The following is a 16,927-nucleotide window of genomic DNA, read 5'->3' as shown; positions in this document are numbered from 1 at the left end:
CAAAGTCTTAAAAACCAAACGCGGAAGTATATGCCGAGGAGGCGTCACGTTGCTTAGCAACATTTCGGCTCAGAACAGCGGATGCTGTCCAAGGTGCTGGAGACATTGAGTGGCAGAAATCAAGCCACTAAGTAATCCAAAATACTCAAAATAAACAAAAGTGCTATGGAGTGAAGGGGAAAGTGAAGAAATTGTAAATGATACAAGAAATGTGAAAAAAAAAAAGGGTGCCAAACGTGCTGTGAAGAAAATTGGTGATCCCAAACGCCACTCTGTCACAAAATAGTAAGGGTTAATGACATAATAAACATGAGTACAATAAAAAGGATGCAAAATGTAAATATGTGAAAATAATATGTGCAAAGTGTGCCAATGTAAGTGACTGAGTATCCAAAAAGCCAGCGAGGCCAAATTGTGACAAATAATTGTGTATTAAATACGCAAAAGGTGAATCAATAAATATAGTCAAGCTAAAGCAAAAAATGAATATTAAATTTAATAATAGCACATAATTAGTTACCAACCGGTGATGAATACAATAAAGAATGTGCAATAGGAAATATATAAGGCATAAGCATCAAAATCCTATATAGATGAATATATATAATACACGAATCCATGCAAAAGTGATCAAAAATAGCCATACGGCCATACAGAAATATGTATAAACATATAAAAATATAGTGAAATATAAATGGACAGCACCAATGGGCATTACATATTCTGGTCACGACCAGACACTACCAAATAACAAAAAGAATAATGAACAATAGAAACAATAGCTGGTTTGAAGACACGACAAGGTAGTTGATGATGTAAAGTAGAAGATCAGCCCCTGCTGAGTCGTAGAAAACGGCCATACTGTGAATAGAAACACAAATATACCAATAAATGTATACGAAGGCACAACCGGAAGTATAACAAAAAAGGGGAAACTGAAGAGGGGAGACAAAGATCTAGGTTTAAAAGAAAAGGTAGCTCAAATACCAATGAATCGTACAAAGAGCTTAACAACAAGAATAAAATTAATGGTTAAAATACTGGTAGACCCCAATATGAGAGTGGCAACTAAGAAATGGTGAATGAGAAATGGAACTAAGCTATTATGCTCATTGAGGCCATATGGACAAAAGGTTCCCAACCTCATGATCCACATTGTTTCTTTCTGGCCCAAGGTTCTCTTCCAGTTCCGCCCCCCTCGGTCCGATCAATACTCGGTCGATAGCTCGCACTTTGAGGAGTGATGCATCACAGTTGTGTTTTAATCTAAAATGACGAGGAATAGTTTTAAGTGATGAAATGTCCTCAATCCCAGTGGCTGCTTCTATATTTAAGACATTCTCACGTACTCGCCTGTGAAACTGTCTTATCACCATCCCAACGTAGATCTTGTCACAGGGGCAAGTGGCAAAATAAATCTCTATGTGGTGGATAATTGTGTAGTCATGTCCATGGTCCTGTCTCATAAAAGGATTTTGATTGTTCAGTATTAGGGCATGACATACATCTACCACATTTAAAACAGCCCCGTTTAGGACATTTGGACCCGAAAGCATGCTGGGGTTGTAATCCCCTATGGTAAATATGTACCAGTAAATCCCTCAGATTTTTTTTTTTTAGCTCTCCTGAATGTAATTGAGGGAATGGGGGGTAAAAGTTTCCCCAAATTGTGGTCATGCTTGAGTATAGCCCAAAATCTCTTCATCACCCCTGTGACCTCCTCCGAATTACAATTTAAAGTCCGTAATCATGTGTACCTGTTGATCAGAGGTGACACTTTGTCTTGAGCCTTGTAGTAATGCTGTCCTCTGGATATGTTTTGCCCTGTCGTAAGCTCATCGTATGGATTACTGTAGCCTCTTTCTCTGAACCGTTTTTTTTTTTTTAGATCTTTGGCCTGCATTTCAAAGGTTTGTTGATATGAACAGAGGCGTCTCGCTCGCAAATATTGTCCAACAGGGATGTTATTGATCAGATGTCGAGGATGAGCAGTGGAGGCATGTAGTACAGAGTTTACAGCAGTCTTCTTCCTATATAAGTCAGTATGTATAAGACCATTTTTATCCACCTGAACCTGTATGTCAAGGAAATAGATTACAGATTTACTCATTTGATATGTGTGCTTGACATTAATATCATTACAATTTAGACAGTCGATGAATGTTCTGAGTTTTTCTGATGATCCCTGCCAGATCATTAGTACATCGTCAATATACCTGGCCCAGAAGTGTACTGTGTCAATATTGGTGACTGGATTGGATAGAAAGTTCTTCCTCTCCCACAGCCCCAGAAACAAATTGGAGTGTGCGGGTGCACAAGCCGCCTCCATCACCGGTCCTTGGAGCTGTAGGTAGAACGACTCTTTAAAGATAAAAAAAATTGTGAGTCAGGATGAATCGTAATTCTCTCAACAAGAAGGCTTGGAGGGATTTATCCATGTTACCCATTGATAGGAAGAATTGTACCGCCTCTAATCCATCCTTGTGTCGGATAGATGTATACAACGACTCAACATCTCATGTCACCAAATACATATCTGATTGAAGGTGTACAACATCAATCTTTTTCAGGATATCATTGGTGTCTTGGACATACAACGTTAGTGTTTCAACAATTGGTTTAAGGAAATGATCGACATACACAAGGGTTCTAGGATGCTGTTAGATCCTGATACAATCGGCCGCCCCAGAGGATTGAGGGCATCCTTATGAATTTTTGGAAGCAAATAGATGGTAGCCACCGTAGGTTCAGAAATCCGCAACCCATCCGCCTGCTTATTTGTAAGAATAGCGTCATCACATGCTTGAACGATCAGGGCTTACCGTTCTTGCTGGAATTTGGATAACGGGTTGAATGTTAATTTTCTATAACCTTCAACAGTTCTTAACTGGTGGAAAACTTCTCTCTCATATAGGGTGGTGGGCCAGAGTACAATGTTTCCACCTTTATCCGATGGTTTGAAGATAATCCCTTTCAAGGAGGCCAACTCCTTAATAGTTAATCTCTGGGTGCGAGTGAGATTATAATTTCCAATTCGACTAGGGATTTTCTTAAACTCCTCGGATACTACATTTACAAACCGAGATATCTCAGGGAATATACTAAAGGTAGGAAATTTAGTAGATCTAGGCAATAAATGTTGAGGATACCTACCCTGAGGGGTCTCTACTTGCTCATCCTCATATGACGGCAGTGTTTCAACAGTTGGCTTAAGGAAATTATCTACATACTTACACAACCATTCTAGGATGCTCTTAGATCCAGATACAATTTGCCGCCCCGGAGGATCGAGGGCACCCTTATGAATTTTATAAAGTATAGGCGCACGGTCCATAAAATCATAAATTAGGACGACATCATTTTTTTTTTTTGCGTTTCATTTCTTGTGGCCATAGAAATGAATGGATCAGTGTTTTTATCCGCAATTACCATCTATAATTGTGGATCAAAATTACGGTAGTGTGCATGAGGCCTTCCTTATTCACTGGATTGGTAGAAGGCTGTAATACTGTGAACCGCTTCTACAAGTGTGTAGGTGATTCACAGTACGAGCAGATAAGGAATGAAAGGGAAGCAGCGCTCGTACAATTTGTATTTTAATACATATATGTGAATGAAATATTACACAGTTGAGTCACATTATTTTGACCTCCATCTAATATCCAGAGTAACCGCCATGTGCAGCATGGACAGCAGCTAGACTGGCTGGAATTGACTCAATAAAGTGCTGGTTGGTTGTCTCTGGTATCTGGAGCCATGCTGAGTGCAATACATCCCACATTTGCTGGAGGGTGAGTGGTGGAGGATCCATAGAGCGAACAAGACGATCCAGGTCCCACAGATGCTCAATTGGGTTTGAGTCTGGCGAATTAGGGGGCTCAGGGAAGTACTTGATAGTCTTGGTTGTGCTTTTCCAACCACTGTCGGACATTTCTAGCCGTGTGACATGTCGCATTGTCTTGCTGGAGAATTCTGCCCCAGGGAAGACAAACATCATGTATGGGTGGATGTGATCTGCAATGATGGATTCATACCCAAATCGGTTCAGAGCCTTCCACATGGATGAGTGCCCAGAGCGTGTCATGAAAAAATTCCCCAAACCATAACGTTGCCGTCACCAGCTTGTGTTCTTCCAGCAATGGTTGCAGGGTGTTTTGTTCTCTGATGTTTCTCGCCTGACACTCCAACGTCCATCCGTCTGATGAAGCACAAAACGTGTCTCATTGGAGAAGACAACCCTTTGCCAATTGAAGCCTTTTGTTCCGATGCACCTTTGTTAGCATAGGAGCAGTCACCATCCGTCTGCTTCGAAGCCCCAAACGTTGTAGGGTTTTCTGAACCGTTGTGTTAGACAAACGTCTGGTAGCCCCCCCCTGGTTGATTTTCAGGGTGAGCTGCTCCACTGTAGCGTGTCGTTTGGCTCTCTCGCACCTTCGTAGCCGACGTTCACCACTCGCATCAATGGCACGTGGTGCTCCGCAGTTACCATTCTGGTTATTCCCAATGGTGCCATTTGTCCACTCACTATACACTTTTACCACAGCAGCACGCGAACAGCTCACAAACTGCGCTGTGTGAGAAATACCGCCACCCTTGGCCCGAAAGCCAATAATCATCATTTTTTTTTTTTTTTTTTTTTTTTTTTTTTAACTCTGATAAATCGCTCCTTTTACCAATGACAACAGCGAGTGATATGTGATCAGACTATCTCACACCTTATATACTCACCAAGCCCATACCACATCACTTCCTTCATGGGCTACGCGCTGCCGACGTCAAAAGTAGGAGCTGGTCAGCAAGGTATAGAAAGCCTGGAGCTGACGGCTGCAGCACGCAGCACCAGACCAACCGTTCAATTCTCAGAGTCAGCAGGACACGTGTTAAAATTAGATTAGAAGCCCCCCCCGACATGTTTCGCTACGAAGTAGCGTCTTCAGGGGTATCGGGGCTAATGACAGCGCGCGGCGAGATGGCCCTGTTTAAATATGTAATGGAGTTGCTCCACATGTTCTATTGATTGGCGTAGGGCCAATCACAGAGTGAGCAGAGAACGAGCCCCCCGTTCCGTGACGGGCATGCCACACCACCAATAAGCAGCCACCCTATGTACCCAATGAGAGCATAGCAAAACGCGCATGCGTATGAGGGCAAAAACAGGTGATAGAGTAATTTGCCGTGGAGCTATTAAGCTCAATGGACATGCGTATTGGGAAAAGATAGAGTGATAGACAAATTCCCAAATGTCAGGGGCTGACATAGTGGCAATAAAAATATTTATGTGGTGGGGAATGAGTGGAGCTAACTCGTGATGATGACACAGTAGGTCGTCTAGGCAAAAGAGGCCGGCAGTCAGCGAAGCCGAGATACCAAGCCCATAATGCCCGCACGGTACAGGTATTGTTAGACAGTTTAAAGAGCTAACACAGTTCAAGTAGCCATCTATAGTGTACAATATGTCCGACGAAGTGACGGACAAGCCGATGTGTCAATTAACAATGTAGTCTAGACTAGGCTAAGCAATAAGTATATCTTATCTATAGTCAGTAGGTCAATTGGTAAAGACTGCATGTCAGACGACATACAAGTAAGGTTCAATAACAGAGGATCAATGTAATGAGACATATAAAGGACATATTGGTCAGAAACATTAGTGACGAAATAGTAGAATATAGTGTCCTTGATCTTAATCTTAATAATAGTAGTATGTAGTGGCCACGTATGAGGTTCATAGAAATGCTGTATAGGTAAATCCCTCATTTAAGCCCCCTGGGCTGAGGGATCCCAGACGATGGATCCAGCGTGCTTCCTCTTGTAACAGTTTACGGTCCAGGTTACCAGCTCTAGGACCGAGTTTGACCTTAGTGATACCCCAAAATTGTAACGAGCGAGTATCTCCTCCGTGAACGTTGTGTATATGCCTAGATAGGGATGTTTCTTCCTTATTATTTATAGTACTTAGATGTTTTGATATTCTTCTCCTCAGTTCCTGTATGGTCTTACCCACATAGAACTTAGGACAGGGACATTTAGCAATGTAAACAACCCCCTTGCTCTGACAATTGATGAATTGTCTAACCTGGTATGTTCTATTATCGACTGGATTGGTAAATTGTTTAATGGTAGGCATTAAATGACAAAAGGAACAACGGCCACAAGAGTGGGAACCAATGACGGACGTCCTTAGCCAATTCTTAGATGCAGTGGTAGGTCCAGTGTGATGACTATGCACCAGGTAGTCGCGTAAGTTCCTACCTCTACGATATGTAATAGAAGGGATAGATGGTATGACTCCCTGAAGATCAGGGTCGGACAAAAGAATTGGCCAATGGCGATCTAGGATCTCACGGACCTGTTGTGAGCCAGTGTCAAAAGTGCCTATACATCTAATACTGGTTGTGCCACTAGATTGGGCAGCAATGGTTGGATGATGCCTGGTTGTGGGTTTATGTTCATATAGTAGTTCTTTTCTTTCAGTGGCTCTAGCCCTGGCATAGGCTTTATGTAGCCATTTTCTGGGGTAGCCACGAGCCAGGAATTTGATAAATAGACCATTGCATTCCAGTTCAAAAGCCTCATCGTCGGAACAGTTCCGTTTGGCACGGAGATATTGTCCAATAGGGATTCCCTTTTTGAGGGCAGGTGGATGATAACTATCCCAGTGTAAGAGGCTGTTAGTCGCAGTGGACTTACGTGAAATGTCAGTATGGACACCACCAACAGGGTCCAGGGAGATTTTAAGATCCAAGAAGATAATTTCTTTTTGATGAATGACATAGGTAAACTTCATACCAATATGATTGGCATTAAGTTCGTGCATGAAATCATAAAAGGTGTTAATGTCACCATCCCACAGGAGGAGAATGTCATCAATATATCTCCCCCAGAATAGGATGTGGCATGTGTATATTGCCAGTGTATCAGTGAAAACCATCGTGTCCTCCCACCACCCCAAAAATAAATTTGCATATGTGGGTGCACAGATGGTGCCCATTGCCGTTCCTTTAATTTGCTGATAGAATTTGTGATCAAATAAAAAATAATTGTGTGTCAGAAGGAAACGTAATAGTGATAAAAGAAATTGGTTATGAGTATGGAATTGAATTCCCTTAGTACCCAAAAAATGTGCAACTGCTGTGAGTCCAAATTGGTGCTGGATGTTGGTGTAGAGTGATTCAACGTCGATGCTGGCTATGAAAGTGGAGGGAGTGACATGTATCTCCTGGATCCTGTTGATGGTGTCCTTAGTATCCCTTAGGTAAGAGGGAAGAGAGGTGACAAATGGCGAGAGAATTTCATTAAGGTACATACTTATGCCCTGGGTAAGACTATCATTGCCAGATACTATTGGTCTACCTGGTATTGGATGTGACATCTTGTGAATCTTAGGCAGAGCATAGAATGTTGCTAGCGTAGGGGTGGGATTGTATATACGTTTAAATTCCTCGGTACTGATCATATTTTGTGTCTTAGCTGTGTCGAGTAATAGATGTAATTCAGTTAAGAATAGATCGGTAGGGTTTTTTTCTAAGATAAGGTACGTAGTGGTGTCATCCAACAATCTATGGACCATGGCCACGTATTCATCCTGGTTCATAATCACAATATTACCCCCTTTGTCAGAGGGTTTGATGGTAATATATTGGTTATTACGTAATTCGTCCAATGCTGTTATTTCCATTCTGCTAAGATTAGAGAGTGCTTTCTTTTTATTGGTCTAATTTTTTTCAAGTCAGCACATACCAACTTCACAAAAATGTCTAAGTGAGCGTATTGTGCAAAGGGAGGAGTGAGTTTGGATTTCGGACGTAGTGACGAGAAAGGGCCCACTGCAGTAATGGGTCCAAACTCGTTCTCATATAGGAGACTTTCAAGGTCCGCAAGTGTGTTACGTTCAGTTCTATCACTGTCTCCCATGTTCATGGTGTTATTTTTGAAATATTTATGTAGCGCTATTTTTCTAGCGAATAAGTTGACGTCCTTAGTCCAAATGAACTCATCAAAAAGTGGAGTAGGAGTGAAGGACAGACCTCTACGTAAAAGTGTAAGTTGAGAGTTACTTAGATGGATCGAGGAGATATTGAACACTTGCATTTGGTCACTGGTAGTTTGTATTAGAGACATAGATGGTACTGTTACTAGCCCAGATTCCATCGAGGGTTCGTACTTCCTAAAAAAGGAAACGTATTTGATGGACCCAACGGGTTTGTCGTGGTGATTGTGGGGCATTTGGTCGCTATAGGTGTTTGACTGGAGACATTCCCAGTTATACGAGAGATTTGAGGTGCACTCAGTGGAGCAGACACTGAGAAGGTTGATGAGGTGGAAGGATAGGAGGAAGTAGTAGCATTCGGATATAACTGACATTTTGTATTGGATCTAGTTTGTACTGTACTACGTTTGGAGGAATTAAATCTGTTGTTGGTGTTTTTACGTTTAGTACCCAGTTTAAAACTGGGAGATCGTATGGTATCGTCAGTACCAGAAACCTCAGAATCGGAAAAGTCTGTGAAGACTTGTACCCGTTTACGAACAAACTGTGGTTGTATCTTGTATGTATACACTTGACCAATATCAAAATCTCTGCGATCCCTGATATATTTACGGTGCTTTCCCTGGACCCTGTTGGTGGTGTCCATACTGACATTTCACGTAAGTCCACTGCGACTAACAGCCTCTTACACTGGGATAGTTATCATCCACCTGCCCTCAAAAAGGGAATCCCTATTGGACAATATCTCCGTGCCAAATGGAACTGTTCCGACGATGAGGCTTTTGAACTGGAATGCAATGGTCTATTTATCAAATTCCTGGCTCGTGGCTACCCCAGAAAATGGCTACATAAAGCCTATGCCAGGGCTAGAGCCACTGAAAGAAAAGAACTACTATATGAACATAAACCCACAACCAGGCATCATCCAACCATTGCTGCCCAATCTAGTGGCACAACCAGTATTAGATGTATAGGCACTTTTGACACTGGCTCACAACAGGTCCGTGAGATCCTAGATCGCCATTGGCCAATTCTTTTGTCCGACCCTGATCTTCAGGGAGTCATACCATCTATCCCTTCTATTACATATCGTAGAGGTAGGAACTTACGCGACTACCTGGTGCATAGTCATCACACTGGACCTACCACTGCATCTAAGAATTGGCTAAGGACGTCCGTCATTGGTTCCCACTCTTGTGGCCGTTGTTCCTTTTGTCATTTAATGCCTACCATTAAACAATTTACCAATCCAGTCGATAATAGAACATACCAGGTTAGACAATTCATCAATTGTCAGAGCAAGGGGGTTGTTTACATTGCTAAATGTCCCTGTCCTAAGTTCTATGTGGGTAAGACCATACAGGAACTGAGGAGAAGAATATCAAAACATCTAAGTACTATAAATAATAAGGAAGAAACATCCCTATCTAGGCATATACACAACGTTCACGGAGGAGATACTCGCTCGTTACAATTTTGGGGTATCACTAAGGTCAAACTCGGTCCTAGAGCTGGTAACCTGGACCGTAAACTGTTACAAGAGGAAGCACGCTGGATCCATCGTCTGGGATCCCTCAGCCCAGGGGGCTTAAATGAGGGATTTACCTATACAGCATTTCTATGAACCTCATACGTGGCCACTACATACTACTATTATTAAGATTAAGATCAAGGACACTATATTCTACTATTTGGTCACTAATGTTTCTGACCAATATGTCCTTTATATGTCTCATTACATTGATCCTCTGTTATTGAACCTTACTTGTATGTCGTCTGACATGCAGTCTTTACCAATTGACCTACTGACTATAGATAAGATATACTTATTGCTTAGCCTAGTCTAGACTACATTGTTAATTGACACATCGGCTTGTCCGTCACTTCGTCGGACATATTGTACACTATAGATGGCTACTTGAACTGTGTTAGCTCTTTAAACTGTCTAACAATACCTGTACCGTGCGGGCATTATGGGCTTGGTATCTCGGCTTCGCTGACTGCCGGCCTCTTTTGCCTAGACGACCTACTGTGTCATCATCACGAGTTAGCTCCACTCATTCCCCACCACAGAAATATTTTTATTGCCACTATGTCAGCCCCTGACATTTGGGAATTTGTCTATCACTCTATCTTTTCCCAATACGCATGTCCATTGAGCTTAATAGCTCCACGGCAAATTACTCTATCACCTGTTTTTGCCCTCATACGCATGCGCGTTTTGCTATGCTCTCATTGGGTACATAGGGTGGCTGCTTATTGGTGGTGTGGCATGCCCGTCACGGAACGGGGGGCTCGTTCTCTGCTCACTCTGTGATTGGCCCTACGCCAATCAATAGAACATGTGGAGCAACTCCATTACATATTTAAACAGGGCCATCTCGCCGCGCGCTGTCATTAGCCCCAATACCCCTGAAGACGCTACTTCGTAGCGAAACATGTCGGGGGGGCTTCTAATCTAATTTTAACACGTGTCCTGCTGACTCTGAGAATTGAACGGTTGGTCTGGTGCTGCGTGCTGCAGCCGTCAGCTCCAGGCTTTCTATACCTTGCACTAAGCTGATTGTAGTCAGCAACGGACTCTAAATTTTAAATTATATGTAGTCTGTCCTTCTTTGCATAAATTTAATAAATACTTGTTATTTTCTAATTGTTAGTTGGAAAACAGGGCTTCTGTTGCCGGCAGGCAATACATTTATTTCAATTTAACCAATACGCCCACCAACTATAGGGGTCCTCCCCCTTGTGTGTATCGAATAATTGCAGGGTTAATCACCCATTCCTAGGACTCTCTCCACACACTGGAGGTATACCTATTTACTATACCCCTACTATGGCAGGTTTCCTAAACAAAAGGTTCAATTCAGAGACGCTTTCTGCAGAGGCCGCTTACGTGTTCTCCACAGACAACGTGCCGCTGCACCAATTTGATATACATACCGCATTTAGGGACTTACAAAAAACGTATCAGAGGTATATTAGATCCTGCTGGGAAATCGTGAGCCTGGAGACATATATACAGCAAAAAATTGTATATAGGGGCTTACGTATAAACATCACCCCAAACTCCTATCGTAGTGACCCAGAATTTATTAAAGGCTGGGAAGAGCTTTTGACTGAAAGTTCCCTAAAATTATTACAATATATCCTAGATTTTGAAAAACGAGAGTACAATAAAACTGCACAGCAACTTGAGAAGGAAATTGGTGATATTCAGGGATTCAATTCCCTAAGTGAATTCAACAATTGTGAAATTCAACTACAAAAAAATATCGAGAAATTACAAACTGAGATAAAGGAGAGAAAGCACCGTAAATATATCAGGGATCGCAGAGATTTTGATATTGGTCAAGTGTATACATACAAGATACAACCACAGTTTGTTCGTAAACGGGTACAAGTCTTCACAGACTTTTCCGATTCTGAGGTTTCTGGTACTGACGATACCATACGATCTCCCAGTTTTAAACTGGGTACTAAACGTAAAAACACCAACAACAGATTTAATTCCTCCAAACGTAGTACAGTACAAACTAGATCCAATACAAAATGTCAGTTATATCCGAATGCTACTACTTCCTCCTATCCTTCCACCTCATCAACCTTCTCAGTGTCTGCTCCACTGAGTGCACCTCAAATCTCTCGTATAACTGGGAATGTCTCCAGTCAAACACCTATAGCGACCAAATGCCCCACAATCACCACGACAAACCCGTTGGGTCCATCAAATACGTTTCCTTTTTTAGGAAGTACGAACCCTCGATGGAATCTGGGCTAGTAACAGTACCATCTATGTCTCTAATACAAACTACCAGTGACCAAATGCAAGTGTTCAATATCTCCTCGATCCATCTAAGTAACTCTCAACTTACACTTTTACGTAGAGGTCTGTCCTTCACTCCTACTCCACTTTTTGATGAGTTCATTTGGACTAAGGACGTCAACTTATTCGCTAGAAAAATAGCGCTACATAAATATTTCAAAAATAACACCATGAACATGGGAGACAGTGATAGAACTGAACGTAACACACTTGCGGACCTTGAAAGTCTCCTATATGAGAACGAGTTTGGACCCATTACTGCAGTGGGCCCTTTCTCGTCACTACGTCCGAAATCCAAACTCACTCCTCCCTTTGCACAATACGCTCACTTAGACATTTTTGTGAAGTTGGTATGTGCTGACTTGAAAAAAATTAGACCAAATAAAAAGAAAGCACTCTCTAATCTTAGCAGAATGGAAATAACAGCATTGGACGAATTACGTAATAACCAATATATTACCATCAAACCCTCTGACAAAGGGGGTAATATTGTGATTATGAACCAGGATGAATACGTGGCCATGGTCCATAGATTGTTGGATGACACCACTACGTACCTTATCTTAGAAAAAAACCCTACCGATCTATTCTTAACTGAATTACATCTATTACTCGACACAGCTAAGACACAAAATATGATCAGTACCGAGGAATTTAAACGTATATACAATCCCACCCCTACGCTAGCAACATTCTATGCTCTGCCTAAGATTCACAAGATGTCACATCCAATACCAGGTAGACCAATAGTATCTGGCAATGATAGTCTTACCCAGGGCATAAGTATGTACCTTAATGAAATTCTCTCGCCATTTGTCACCTCTCTTCCCTCTTACCTAAGGGATACTAAGGACACCATCAACAGGATCCAGGAGATACATGTCACTCCCTCCACTTTCATAGCCAGCATCGACGTTGAATCACTCTACACCAACATCCAGCACCAATTTGGACTCACAGCAGTTGCACATTTTTTGGGTACTAAGGGAATTCAATTCCATACTCATAACCAATTTCTTTTATCACTATTACGTTTCCTTCTGACACACAATTATTTTTTATTTGATCACAAATTCTATCAGCAAATTAAAGGAACGGCAATGGGCACCATCTGTGCACCCACATATGCAAATTTATTTTTGGGGTGGTGGGAGGACACGATGGTTTTCACTGATACACTGGCAATATACACATGCCACATCCTATTCTGGGGGAGATATATTGATGACATTCTCCTCCTGTGGGATGGTGACATTAACACCTTTTATGATTTCATGCACGAACTTAATGCCAATCATATTGGTATGAAGTTTACCTATGTCATTCATCAAAAAGAAATTATCTTCTTGGATCTTAAAATCTCCCTGGACCCTGTTGGTGGTGTCCATACTGACATTTCACGTAAGTCCACTGCGACTAACAGCCTCTTACACTGGGATAGTTATCATCCACCTGCCCTCAAAAAGGGAATCCCTATTGGACAATATCTCCGTGCCAAACGGAACTGTTCCGACGATGAGGCTTTTGAACTGGAATGCAATGGTCTATTTATCAAATTCCTGGCTCGTGGCTACCCCAGAAAATGGCTACATAAAGCCTATGCCAGGGCTAGAGCCACTGAAAGAAAAGAACTACTATATGAACATAAACCCACAACCAGGCATCATCCAACCATTGCTGCCCAATCTAGTGGCACAACCAGTATTAGATGTATAGGCACTTTTGACACTGGCTCACAACAGGTCCGTGAGATCCTAGATCGCCATTGGCCAATTCTTTTGTCCGACCCTGATCTTCAGGGAGTCATACCATCTATCCCTTCTATTACATATCGTAGAGGTAGGAACTTACGCGACTACCTGGTGCATAGTCATCACACTGGACCTACCACTGCATCTAAGAATTGGCTAAGGACGTCCGTCATTGGTTCCCACTCTTGTGGCCGTTGTTCCTTTTGTCATTTAATGCCTACCATTAAACAATTTACCAATCCAGTCGATAATAGAACATACCAGGTTAGACAATTCATCAATTGTCAGAGCAAGGGGGTTGTTTACATTGCTAAATGTCCCTGTCCTAAGTTCTATGTGGGTAAGACCATACAGGAACTGAGGAGAAGAATATCAAAACATCTAAGTACTATAAATAATAAGGAAGAAACATCCCTATCTAGGCATATACACAACGTTCACGGAGGAGATACTCGCTCGTTACAATTTTGGGGTATCACTAAGGTCAAACTCGGTCCTAGAGCTGGTAACCTGGACCGTAAACTGTTACAAGAGGAAGCACGCTGGATCCATCGTCTGGGATCCCTCAGCCCAGGGGGCTTAAATGAGGGATTTACCTATACAGCATTTCTATGAACCTCATACGTGGCCACTACATACTACTATTATTAAGATTAAGATCAAGGACACTATATTCTACTATTTGGTCACTAATGTTTCTGACCAATATGTCCTTTATATGTCTCATTACATTGATCCTCTGTTATTGAACCTTACTTGTATGTCGTCTGACATGCAGTCTTTACCAATTGACCTACTGACTATAGATAAGATATACTTATTGCTTAGCCTAGTCTAGACTACATTGTTAATTGACACATCGGCTTGTCCGTCACTTCGTCGGACATATTGTACACTATAGATGGCTACTTGAACTGTGTTAGCTCTTTAAACTGTCTAACAATACCTGTACCGTGCGGGCATTATGGGCTTGGTATCTCGGCTTCGCTGACTGCCGGCCTCTTTTGCCTAGACGACCTACTGTGTCATCATCACGAGTTAGCTCCACTCATTCCCCACCACAGAAATATTTTTATTGCCACTATGTCAGCCCCTGACATTTGGGAATTTGTCTATCACTCTATCTTTTCCCAATACGCATGTCCATTGAGCTTAATAGCTCCACGGCAAATTACTCTATCACCTGTTTTTGCCCTCATACGCATGCGCGTTTTGCTATGCTCTCATTGGGTACATAGGGTGGCTGCTTATTGGTGGTGTGGCATGCCCGTCACGGAACGGGGGGCTCGTTCTCTGCTCACTCTGTGATTGGCCCTACGCCAATCAATAGAACATGTGGAGCAACTCCATTACATATTTAAACAGGGCCATCTCGCCGCGCGCTGTCATTAGCCCCGATACCCCTGAAGACGCTACTTCGTAGCGAAACATGTCGGGGGGGCTTCTAATCTAATTTTAACACGTGTCCTGCTGACTCTGAGAATTGAACGGTTGGTCTGGTGCTGCGTGCTGCAGCCGTCAGCTCCAGGCTTTCTATACCTTGCACTAAGCTGATTGTAGTCAGCAACGGACTCTAAATTTTAAATTATATGTAGTCTGTCCTTCTTTGCATAAATTTAATAAATACTTGTTATTTTCTAATTGTTAGTTGGAAAACAGGGCTTCTGTTGCCGGCAGGCAATACATTTATTTCAATTTAACCAATACGCCCACCAACTATAGGGGTCCTCCCCCTTGTGTGTATCGAATAATTGCAGGGTTAATCACCCATTCCTAGGACTCTCTCCACACACTGGAGGTATACCTATTTACTATACCCCTACTATGGCAGGTTTCCTAAACAAAAGGTTCAATTCAGAGACGCTTTCTGCAGAGGCCGCTTACGTGTTCTCCACAGACAACGTGCCGCTGCACCAATTTGATATACATACCGCATTTAGGGACTTACAAAAAACGTATCAGAGGTATATTAGATCCTGCTGGGAAATCGTGAGCCTGGAGACATATATACAGCAAAAAATTGTATATAGGGGCTTACGTATAAACATCACCCCAAACTCCTATCGTAGTGACCCAGAATTTATTAAAGGCTGGGAAGAGCTTTTGACTGAAAGTTCCCTAAAATTATTACAATATATCCTAGATTTTGAAAAACGAGAGTACAATAAAACTGCACAGCAACTTGAGAAGGAAATTGGTGATATTCAGGGATTCAATTCCCTAAGTGAATTCAACAATTGTGAAATTCAACTACAAAAAAATATCGAGAAATTACAAACTGAGATAAAGGAGAGAAAGCACCGTAAATATATCAGGGATCGCAGAGATTTTGATATTGGTCAAGTGTATACATACAAGATACAACCACAGTTTGTTCGTAAACGGGTACAAGTCTTCACAGACTTTTCCGATTCTGAGGTTTCTGGTACTGACGATACCATACGATCTCCCAGTTTTAAACTGGGTACTAAACGTAAAAACACCAACAACAGATTTAATTCCTCCAAACGTAGTACAGTACAAACTAGATCCAATACAAAATGTCAGTTATATCCGAATGCTACTACTTCCTCCTATCCTTCCACCTCATCAACCTTCTCAGTGTCTGCTCCACTGAGTGCACCTCAAATCTCTCGTATAACTGGGAATGTCTCCAGTCAAACACCTATAGCGACCAAATGCCCCACAATCACCACGACAAACCCGTTGGGTCCATCAAATACGTTTCCTTTTTTAGGAAGTACGAACCCTCGATGGAATCTGGGCTAGTAACAGTACCATCTATGTCTCTAATACAAACTACCAGTGACCAAATGCAAGTGTTCAATATCTCCTCGATCCATCTAAGTAACTCTCAACTTACACTTTTACGTAGAGGTCTGTCCTTCACTCCTACTCCACTTTTTGATGAGTTCATTTGGACTAAGGACGTCAACTTATTCGCTAGAAAAATAGCGCTACATAAATATTTCAAAAATAACACCATGAACATGGGAGACAGTGATAGAACTGAACGTAACACACTTGCGGACCTTGAAAGTCTCCTATATGAGAACGAGTTTGGACCCATTACTGCAGTGGGCCCTTTCTCGTCACTACGTCCGAAATCCAAACTCACTCCTCCCTTTGCACAATACGCTCACTTAGACATTTTTGTGAAGTTGGTATGTGCTGACTTGAAAAAAATTAGACCAAATAAAAAGAAAGCACTCTCTAATCTTAGCAGAATGGAAATAACAGCATTGGACGAATTACGTAATAACCAATATATTACCATCAAACCCTCTGACAAAGGGGGTAATATTGTGATTATGAACCAGGATGAATACGTGGCCATGGTCCATAGATTGTTGGATGACACCA

General features: G+C 42.0%; 1 protein-coding gene across 6 annotated transcripts in view; it reads left to right on the top strand.

Moving 5' to 3' along the window:
• Positions 1-16,927, top strand: part of EFR3A (EFR3 homolog A) — a 192,689-nt gene that overhangs the window by 36,865 nt on the left and 138,897 nt on the right. Inside the window, exon 3 of one of the 6 annotated variants that reach the window (XM_075825717.1) lies at positions 1,889-2,042. The exons of the other annotated variants lie outside the window; for them this stretch is intronic. The gene's annotated coding sequence lies outside the window, so the exon portion shown is untranslated. The remainder of the gene's footprint in view (positions 1-1,888; positions 2,043-16,927) is intronic. 6 annotated transcript variants of the gene reach the window in all.

Source organism: Rhinoderma darwinii, chromosome 5 (assembly GCF_050947455.1).
Source record: "Rhinoderma darwinii isolate aRhiDar2 chromosome 5, aRhiDar2.hap1, whole genome shotgun sequence".
NCBI lineage: Eukaryota > Metazoa > Chordata > Amphibia > Anura > Rhinodermatidae > Rhinoderma > Rhinoderma darwinii.
Note: the sequence above shows the minus strand (reverse complement) of the source record. Positions and strands in the feature narration are given on the sequence as shown.